This window comes from Mesoplodon bidens (genome assembly GCF_964165515.1).
Source record: "Mesoplodon bidens genome assembly, chromosome: 11".
Lineage (NCBI taxonomy): Eukaryota > Metazoa > Chordata > Mammalia > Artiodactyla > Ziphiidae > Mesoplodon > Mesoplodon bidens.
The window spans coordinates 91,736,597-91,746,178 of record NC_138167.1 but is presented as its reverse complement, the minus strand read 5'-3'; positions in this window follow the sequence as shown (position 1 = coordinate 91,746,178).

Here is a 9,582-nt window from a genome sequence, read left to right as displayed (position 1 = left end):
CCTTGGACAAGCAGCAAACTCTGAGTCTGTTTGTTTACCAGTAAATTAAAAATACAACTCATAGGGTGCAGTGAGATCAAGTGACAAAGTAGATGAGAAGCCCCTGGCTCAGTCCCTTGGGTATCATAAGCACTCAATAAATGGTGACTTGACACAGAAAATCTTTCCAGACCAATCTTCCAAAGTTGAACCAAAAATTGGATCAATTCTGCATACTTTATTTTAGGAAGTATTTCCATGAAGTGATGAAAAATTATTTTAAAAATATCTTGAAAACTGACTTCTCGAGATTTGCCTTGAAATGGAAGTAGAATTCAGTGCTTCAAATACATACATATTGAGCCTCCTCCATATGTATGTGTGCAGAATACTTTGGAAATGTAAAAGTCATACACTTCTAATAGCATGTTAACTTATTTTTTCACATGGATAAGTAAAAACATATATTTCTATAAAATGGGCTGAAATGTCAGCACCACAGCTCTGCAGGCAATGCTCTATACCCCAAAATAGGCTCATAAAATGTTTCCACTACCAGGTCCCAAAGGGGATGCCAAGTAATTGGCTAGATTGCCTCAAGTTCTCCTCTCCTCCCGATTCTCCACTCCCCATGCCTTCTCTTCAAAGGAAAGACAAAGAAAAAAAGGGGATCCATCCCTTGATTTCTTTCTTAATCTTTATTCAATTTTAAAATTGAGAACAAAAACTTGCATATTTTATTATCTTCATAAATATAAACTGATTTTAAAAGATGAGTATACCAATAGACAGCTCTATAAGGAACCTTTATTTTAGTATCCTAAAGGGGATAAAAAATGTTTTGGGCATGGGAAGGTTAGCTTCAAAGGAGAATGAACAGGGAAAGGGTGTTTTCATATTCTGTTTATTTAACTGATCTTCAAGGATGAATGGATATTGAGGCAAGCAAGCATTTTAGGCAAAGGATACAGTCTGAATAAGTACCTGGAGACAGATAGCAGCATGTCCAGGGAATGGAGAGTAGACAATCCAGGGACTGAATTACTGGACAGAACTGAGAGAGCCCGGTGAGAGAGACAGGGAATTAGTGGGAAATAGGATTGAAAAGTAGCATTGGATAAAGTACCTTGAGACCTGTCCAGCCTATAGATTTTAGGTTATGTATGTGGTCTCTACGTGGAAAACTGCTATGTGATGCTTTTCAAAAATATTAATAGGAAGATGTTAGCATTTTCAGATAATGTTATTACCAATAATTACTGGCTAATTTCAAAATAAAAATAGATATTATTAGGCAAAACATTAATTTGATTCAAATACAAAATAACAGTATAGTTGCCTATCCCAAAGTCCCTGATTAACGGGTACACTGAGATTTTTTTTATTCACGTTAAGTGGGAGAAAGTTGAATGACTTACAGAGGCATTGGCCTTTCAGTCTTTTGAGACTTGATTTCACATATGCTGATGCTTCTTAAATCTGAGTGAAGCTGCTTCCAAGTAGCTTCACTGGCAGAATTCTTTGTAAGTGCTTTCCTCACAAGGATATTGCTACAGACGGTGACATCTTGAACAAGCTGTTCTACCCCAGGGAATGAGCTCCATGAGGGCTTCAGGAGCACTATGCTGAGTCCTCTAAGTCCAGCAGTGGCTGGAAAAAGCTAGAATTTCTAATATTATTTACTTGGAGTATATTAGAATCAAAGAATTGTCCTAGTCCTCTGTCCTAGTCTGCTTAGGCTGCTCTAACAGACTACCATAAACTGGGCAGCTTAAATAACAAATGTTTATTTCTCACGGCTCTGGAGACTTGAATTCTGAGATAAGGTTCCTGGTGAGGGCCTTCTTCCTGGTTTACAGATGTCCATTTTCTAGCTGTAACCTCACATGGCAAGGAGAGAGACCTCGTGTCTGTTCATCCCTTTCTAAGAGCATTAATCTCATCATGAGGGCTCCACTCTCATGACCAAATATAACCCTATTTATCCCCCAAAGGCCCCACCTCCAAATAGATCATATTGGGGATTAAGGTTTTGCCATAATGAATTTGGGGAGGACACAACCGTTCAGTCCATAGCAGCTTCCTAGAGACCATATAGCTTAATCGATAAGAATTGTATTTCTAATAAATAACTTCAATAGAGTCTTTTTTTCAATACATGGCTTACAGTGAGAATATTTTAACAAGGGGAACTGAGACCTTAACAGGTAACTCTATTTGTTTTAGGTTATGCAAATTGATGGTTAATCACAGAGCTGGGAGTAGGACCCCAGTCTTCCGAGTCACAAAAAATCTTGGAAAATTTGTTAGAGGTAATGTCTGTGTCTACAGCCTAACTGAATAGTAGCTTTGGGCAAGCACACTTACCTTGCATTAGCACACACACCTCAGGACATAGCATCTTCATGGAGATTTGTTTCCCATATGTGATCCTTTCTCCGTCTCTAACTCTTAAATAACCATAATTATATATTTCATTTAAAAAAAATTAAATAGTTGAATTTTCTGTTTTTTAAAATCACTTTTCACTTCTTACCACCATTAATTTATTTTTACTACATCCATAATTTTTATTAAATGCTTCCCTATTCTGAATTTTAAAAATCATAAAAATAGTAAACATTTAGTACCTATAGTATGGCCAGGCACTGTACCTAAATACTTTAGATACATTAACTCCTTTTATATTTCCTCCTGTCCTTTGAGATAGATACTACTCCTAGCCCCATGCTACAGAAGATGATACTGAATCTTAGAATGGTTACATACCTTTCTCAGCAACACAAAGCCAGCAGGTTGTAGAGCTGGACCCAAATCCTGTGAATGTGAGTCTAGTTTGTACTTTTCAACATTTTTGGTGTTATAGATAAATAGATATGCCTACATATGCATTGTCCTAGAAGTTGTATGTAACCAGTTAACCAAATGCCATCAATAGGTAATCAAAACTATTATCTAGATAAGAAAAATATAGGCAGACCAGAATGATACCATGGTTATTTGGCAGAAAACACCTGCTTTCTAAGTGTAGTCTTTAATTTCAGCTCATAATTAAGGCAAAATATGCTACAAAGTTATTTTTTCCTTAGAGAAAATTAATCCTAATTTGGAAGTTAGTACAGTAATTTTTTTGTGAAGGAACTTCAGAGATGTAATGCTACTGTAAGCATTAAGAGCATCATTTGGAAGCTTTGGTTTAGAAGAGACTTAGACAAGACAGATTTCTCTAACATCTCTTGTCCAGCAGTGTGCAACTTTGACAATCAGCCCACTTCAGTCAGAGAGAACTGTCATTGTTTTAAAAAATAATTTGCTTTTTACATAAAAAGCTGTTTTCCAACCGAACGTGATCCACTTAGTTCCACACTGGGGCTAAACTGAAAAAATTTAATCACTCTTTTGTATGTCTTAGCTAAAAAAAATCATTAATTCCTTTAGCCATTCTTTCCATGACATGGTTTCCAGATCCTCTTTGGCTCACCCCCTGTACACTAGAAAAGCTCAAAATTGTTAATGTCTCTCAGTAAAAAGTTTCCAGAGCAATTCTCAGTTCTCTAGATTTCTGCATAATACAGTGTGTAATGAGGACCTGATCTTTCTTGATGTGTGACTGTTTCACTTTTGCTAATGCAATATAAGCTGTTTGTGGCAGCTACCTTAGCAACTAAGTCATGCTGTGGACTCAAAATATCTGCAAATCTTTATTCTATGGACTCTTATAATAAAGCTTTGTTTCACCACTTCTATATTTCTTTTTTTAACCTTAATTTGCAGCTTTATGTTGGTCTTCACTGGTTTAATTCCATCATTCAGTCTACCTTCTCCAAAAATATTTGCCTCCCAATTTCTTGTATTCTAAGGCTTTAACTAGCCCTCCTAGGAATGCATACTTCATAAAATTTTGTAAGTGCAAACTATGTTTTCGTTTTTGGTGAAAATATTGAATCGAATTAAGGTCCACTTTGAATAGATAGGAGTTGAAGGAATTTTTTAAATGATTTACAGGATTCCTCAGTGTTCACTTCTAGAGCCAAAAAGTTGCAAGAGATACTTTAGAGAAGCTCTTATATCCATCCTATACGGTTTGCCTCAACTGTGATCCAGCAGTTAAAGATGCCCAAAGAAGCTCATATAGTTCAAGTAAAACATTGCCCATAGATCTATTTTATTTCCTGAAAAATAAAAATTGCATTAATAAAGTCTCTTTATTTATTTTGCCAAGATTTATATTTCTTTTTAAACTCTAAGACAATATTCAAAGTTGTACTAACATTAAAAAGAATGCAAGATTAAAGAGCATTCTTACTAAAAACAGAAATCAGTTACTTAGATTTTGTTCAATTCAATTATTGAGCAATTCTTAATGCAGCAAAAGAATGACTGCAATTCCCTCTCTGCAAAAGTAGGACATGTGAATCAAATACAGGGTAAGAGAAATAATTTCATTAATGTTAATCAGAAATGAACTTTATTGGAAATATGTGGCTTCCCTATAAGTAACTGTATTAAAGAGATTTCCCCCAAACAAGTTCCTTTAAAATTAAAGTCCTCCTTAAGAACTGAGCTTAGCATATATATATATATATATATATATATATGCATGCAACACATATATATGTATATGCATGCAACACATATATATGTATTGCACAAGTGGTTGAAATCTCACAAAGAATGAAATATAAATGAATTGTTTAAAGCCAACTTTTTTCTTTCTTTCTCTTGGGGAACTTGAGAAAATACTCGCTGAAGGATTTGGTAGAATGGCAGTAAATATTTTAACTGCTTGTTATATTTGAACTTTATTAATAAATTGTGTGTTCATGACATTTTGTTATCTCCGAGAGCAAACTGTGAACGTAGGAAAGTGTTTAACTGATCTGACTTTATAACAAAGGTCCATGGGGCATCTGCCTCTGGGAGCTGAGAAATGACGTAATCCGCTAAGGACCGGAGGATTCCTTTCTAGTGGACGACCTCCAATGCGTCGGGCGCCACCCTGCTAAAGGTAGTGCGTCAGTTTTGTTTAACAAAAAGGACATTTTTAAAAAATGCAGTAAAGGTTGAGAAATTTTTACTGCAAAACAAGATCTTAAGAAGAGACCGGATCATTGCCTTGCATTTACGTATGTATCCGCTAGGAACCTCTTGCAATCAGGGTGAAACCTGGCTCTCCCCAACGGGAGAGGCGCTCATTCCCGGTGGAAGGCAGGTACAAAGTGATGTGTGCGCTACTTCACACACTCACGCCCACACGTTACTGTTAGAGAGTCACACGTCTTCTGCTTTATCCCCTAAATCTGCAGCAATTTGTGATATGGAATAATTCTGGTTGCCAACTTGTGAAACAAAAAGCGCCCTGTCCTTACCAGGGGACTGTTGGATGATCTATTTGCCAATATCAATATTTGGATGGAAAGCTTAAAATATGTTGTTTTCCCAAGAGTTAGACATTAAAGGAGGGAGAGCACCACTGATGAAATATTAGCAGCAAATCGGTTAACCACTAACTTCTCTCTGTAGTCGTCGAGGCTCTTTTAAGTTTTCAGGAGAAAGGAAACTTCATTCTCTTTGCTCAGAACAGAGACTCCTCCACATCTGCTCTCTTAACCACAGCGTCGTCCCCGGCCGGTAGGTGACTTCGCCTACAGCCTTGAGGTCAAATCAGGCGGCGTCTGGAGACGCAGCCGTCAGCCCAGAGGCCCGCCAGGGCGGTCCCCTGCGGCTCCCCCGGGTCGGTAGCCGGGAGGGTGGTCCTACCCGAGAGGTGCGCACCAGGTGGCGAACCACCGGAGCAAGGGGGCGCTCCGACCGGCCTCGGAAGTTCGCTCGGCTCGTAGCCTTTCTCAGGTTCCCGACTGCAGAGCGCCGGCGTGAGGTCGACCGCGGCCGCGGTGGGACACGCGCGCAGATCTGGAATGCGGGTTCGCGCGGCCGAGGCGCCGCTCGCAGCCCCGGTCCAGCCTGCGCCCCAACGAGGGGCATCCCAGGGGCTCGGCTCTTCTTCTGCAAGCCACAGAGACTTTTTTATTCCGCATCTCTACTTACGGCACTTTGCAGGTTAAAGTTTACTTTATCAAAATCCACAGCGGAAACCCATGTTGTTGGGGACAGGCAGGACAGGTTGGAAAGGAGAAGTTGAGTGAATATGAATCTCGACCTTTCTCTAAAGTTCTTTAATGATTTTTCGAACGGAGTTGGCGCCCTCCCCATCCCCCCACCCCTCTCCCCTCCCCGACTAATCCTTGATGTAATGACCGTGTTTGTGTTTTTCTTTCTGTTGAATTCATAGAGCACCGCGGCAAAGAGGTTAAACTAGATTACGAATGGTTTTCAGCTGCTTACGATGAGGTGCGTTCTAAGCGCACCTCCTCGGCACCCAAACCCTGTTTTCTTGTCCAGAGGTAAAGGGTATTCGTGGGCGAGGGAGGGGCACAGTAGGTGGGGGTCGAACGGGAGGAGAATCTGCTCCTCTCGGTTTGGATCTGCCTTGATTATGTCTATTGCCCCTACCCTGATCGGGTTTGTTTAATGACCATGGACTTTATACTTACATTGTATATAATTCCAGTCCAAAGGAGAAACATCCGTCCAGTCGTTTTTGCTTCCATCTGTATTGAGATGTTAAGTCTTTCCCTGAGACGCGAAACCTCAACTCGTAAAAGTGTTTGCACAGCATCTTTTTGAAAGTAAGTTCTGTCTTTAAGAGATAGCTAATAAATCAGCAGGAAAAATGTAGCGAAAACATATTGGATAGAAGCTTAAACAATTCATATCTCAAATAAAATGGTGGAAGACATGTTATAGGTAAGCGATTAATAATTTGCTAGTGAAATCTGGGTTTATGAATTGAATACAGTTTAGCTTAATTATGCACTATACGAATGCATATGTGTCATAAAAGAGATCTAACTTTAACTGTCTTTTTATTTTATTATATCTAGAACTTCCTGGAGCAATGACGACAGCCATAAAGAGAAATAAAGGTAATTAGATTATTGCCGTTGAATTATGATTTTTTAATATTTGTAATAAAATACATTTCTCTACTAAATGTAAACAGTGGCATGTTAGATTATTCACAGTATTTGCAAGTGGGGAAAATAGTCATTTTAGACTTTCACATTTAAATTAGATCCTTTAGGAGAGCAGAAACTAAATCCATTTCTCTAAGAAAAGGGCAACTCTGTAAAAGACTATTACTGAAACAAGTTGAAATTCAAAAACAAGCGTAGGTCTTCGAAAAAGCATGTGAATTTCTAAAATACCAGAATACTTACTATGATTGAAATCACAGGTAAATTTAATCCATTATATTTGAGAGCTTTGTTAACAGTACACTTGAAAGACTGACGGGACTGATTAAAACTCAGGCCATTGTTTTTTAAATTAAAATACAGAAGCTTCAAAAATATGACAAAGTTATATGTTAGTCTATAAGTGTGTTTTCTGGAGTAGATGATGGAACAGATATTTTAAAGGAAAGCTTACATGTTTCTTTGTGTTTGTGTATATATATGCACATATATATTTTTTATTTTGATGAAAACCCCTTGAGCTGCTTCGATGCAAACTATATTTCTGTATCTGTTATGTCTGTAGAGCTGTGGGAAGGGTGAAGATGAAGCCAGGAAAGAAAAGCAGCAGCGGAGCACACACAAAACATGAGGCCACCTGGCTTCTTGCCATCCTACATGACATTCAATTATTTTAGTACTTTTTCATGAGAGTTTTCTCTCCACCCAGCTTCCCCTCCCCTCTCCAGACTCCTGCTTTTCTACATTTGTCATAGTTCATCTAATTCAGCACGCATTTTTCCTAGCTTTACTTACTAGTATGCCTCAAACGCTTGCCAAAAAAAGAAAGGGCTAAGATGAAAATTCTTGCAGTCCTATCTTGACATTCCCACTATTACTATATAAGTGTGACATTTCTTTCAAGAAGTTGAGAAAGGAACCAGAGTGGTATACACATTGCTTCAACTGTTGCTTTGATGTATGTACTCAAAATATTTTTCATTTCCCAAAATATAGTCTCATGGGGGAGGGGGGCATCAAAAACAACTTTCAGACCATGAGAATTTTTTAAAAGTGTAAAATAAGTCAAACTGACAGCCAATCCCTTATCTGAACTTGACTTACCTGAATTACCTTTGTATGTGTGTGTGTGTGGGGGGGGAAGTCAGTCATTTCAGTAACCTTTTAAACTAGTTTTAATTGAATTACTTTAATTCTAGGCTCTAAAGGGAACTAAATAAAGAAAGCTTTAAACACATCCCAAATCACTGTGTTTGGGGAGCTGGCACCTAACAACAACAGCAGGAACAACAACAAACTGGTTGCAGGAATGTTAAATGTAACTTCAAATCAGAACATCAGAGTCACTTCACAAAATAGCCTTCCCGCTGTGTTAGCATCCCTGGTGCCAGAGAAACGAGAAAACAGTGTTGCAAAGAGGCTGGGACTCGAACCTGCAATAGCTCGTGTTAACCCTCATCCTTTTGCTTCCTGGTCTCTGCACGTTCCTTCCTGACTCTGCATCAGTCCCATCAGGGAGATGTGAAGAAGCATCAGCAGCTGCACCCTGGGATCTGAAAGTGCCAGCATCCTAGAATGTCCTACATTTTGTTAGGATTTCAAAGAAATTGATGGCTCCCCATCTCTGTCCCTCTCCTCCCCCCACTTTCACCCCACTCCCACCACCTCCTGCAAGTGCTTTTTGCCAGGTAGACTTCTTCACTAACATGAAAGTTGGGGAGCTGAATCCTGGATTTAGAACCCAGGTTCCAGGTATGGAAAGTGATGAACAATTCTCTCAAAGGAGAAATAGAAAGGTGGAGGAAAGAAGGGAATGGTAGCCTGGGGGTGATGGACTGAGCGTGCTGAGATAAAATGCCAATTAGAACTTGGTTTAATAAACTGGGTCTCTCTGGCCAGCTATGGTTCCTCGAGGCACTGGACCCCAGGGCCCTAGCCATGCTGACCCTTTGGAACTGGGGAAGCTGGGATGAGGAATGTGGATTAGAAGCAGGTTTTTAAAGCCTGCTGAAGAGGAAAGAGCCATGTAGGCTCTGGATAGAGTAGCTGAAAGTATTTATCAAAGTGCTGTGGTCAATTTCCAAGAAGGTTATCCTCAAAGCACCAGGCAGAAAATGCCCAGGTAAATCTCAGAGAGGGCAAGACACCCTCCAATCCAATCAGCTTCCAGTTTCTTCTCCCTTCTTGTGCCTTCCAGAAATCATTTAATTATTGTTGTTTTAATTAGTATTATTTAAAATTTATTATTTAAGGCTCCAATGGTTAGAGCTGTGCCATTACCATAAACTCCATCTCAACCTCTCAGAATCCATTTAATGCAGCTCTTGGCAACCAGAGACCCAGCATCTTGCCAAAAACTGCAGATTAAGCATTCGTTATGGGAGTTTGCCATTAGCTGTTCCCTATGTTTTGGGCACATGTGGTTACATGTCCCCAGACATACAGGGCTCTGTGTAATAGATTTGCATTTCCAAGAGGCTCCAGGGATATTAAGTGGGGTTGGCGACACCTTGCACCCATCCCTCCAACCACTACCATCAAAAGTGGGGTTGAGGTGTGGGGTGGA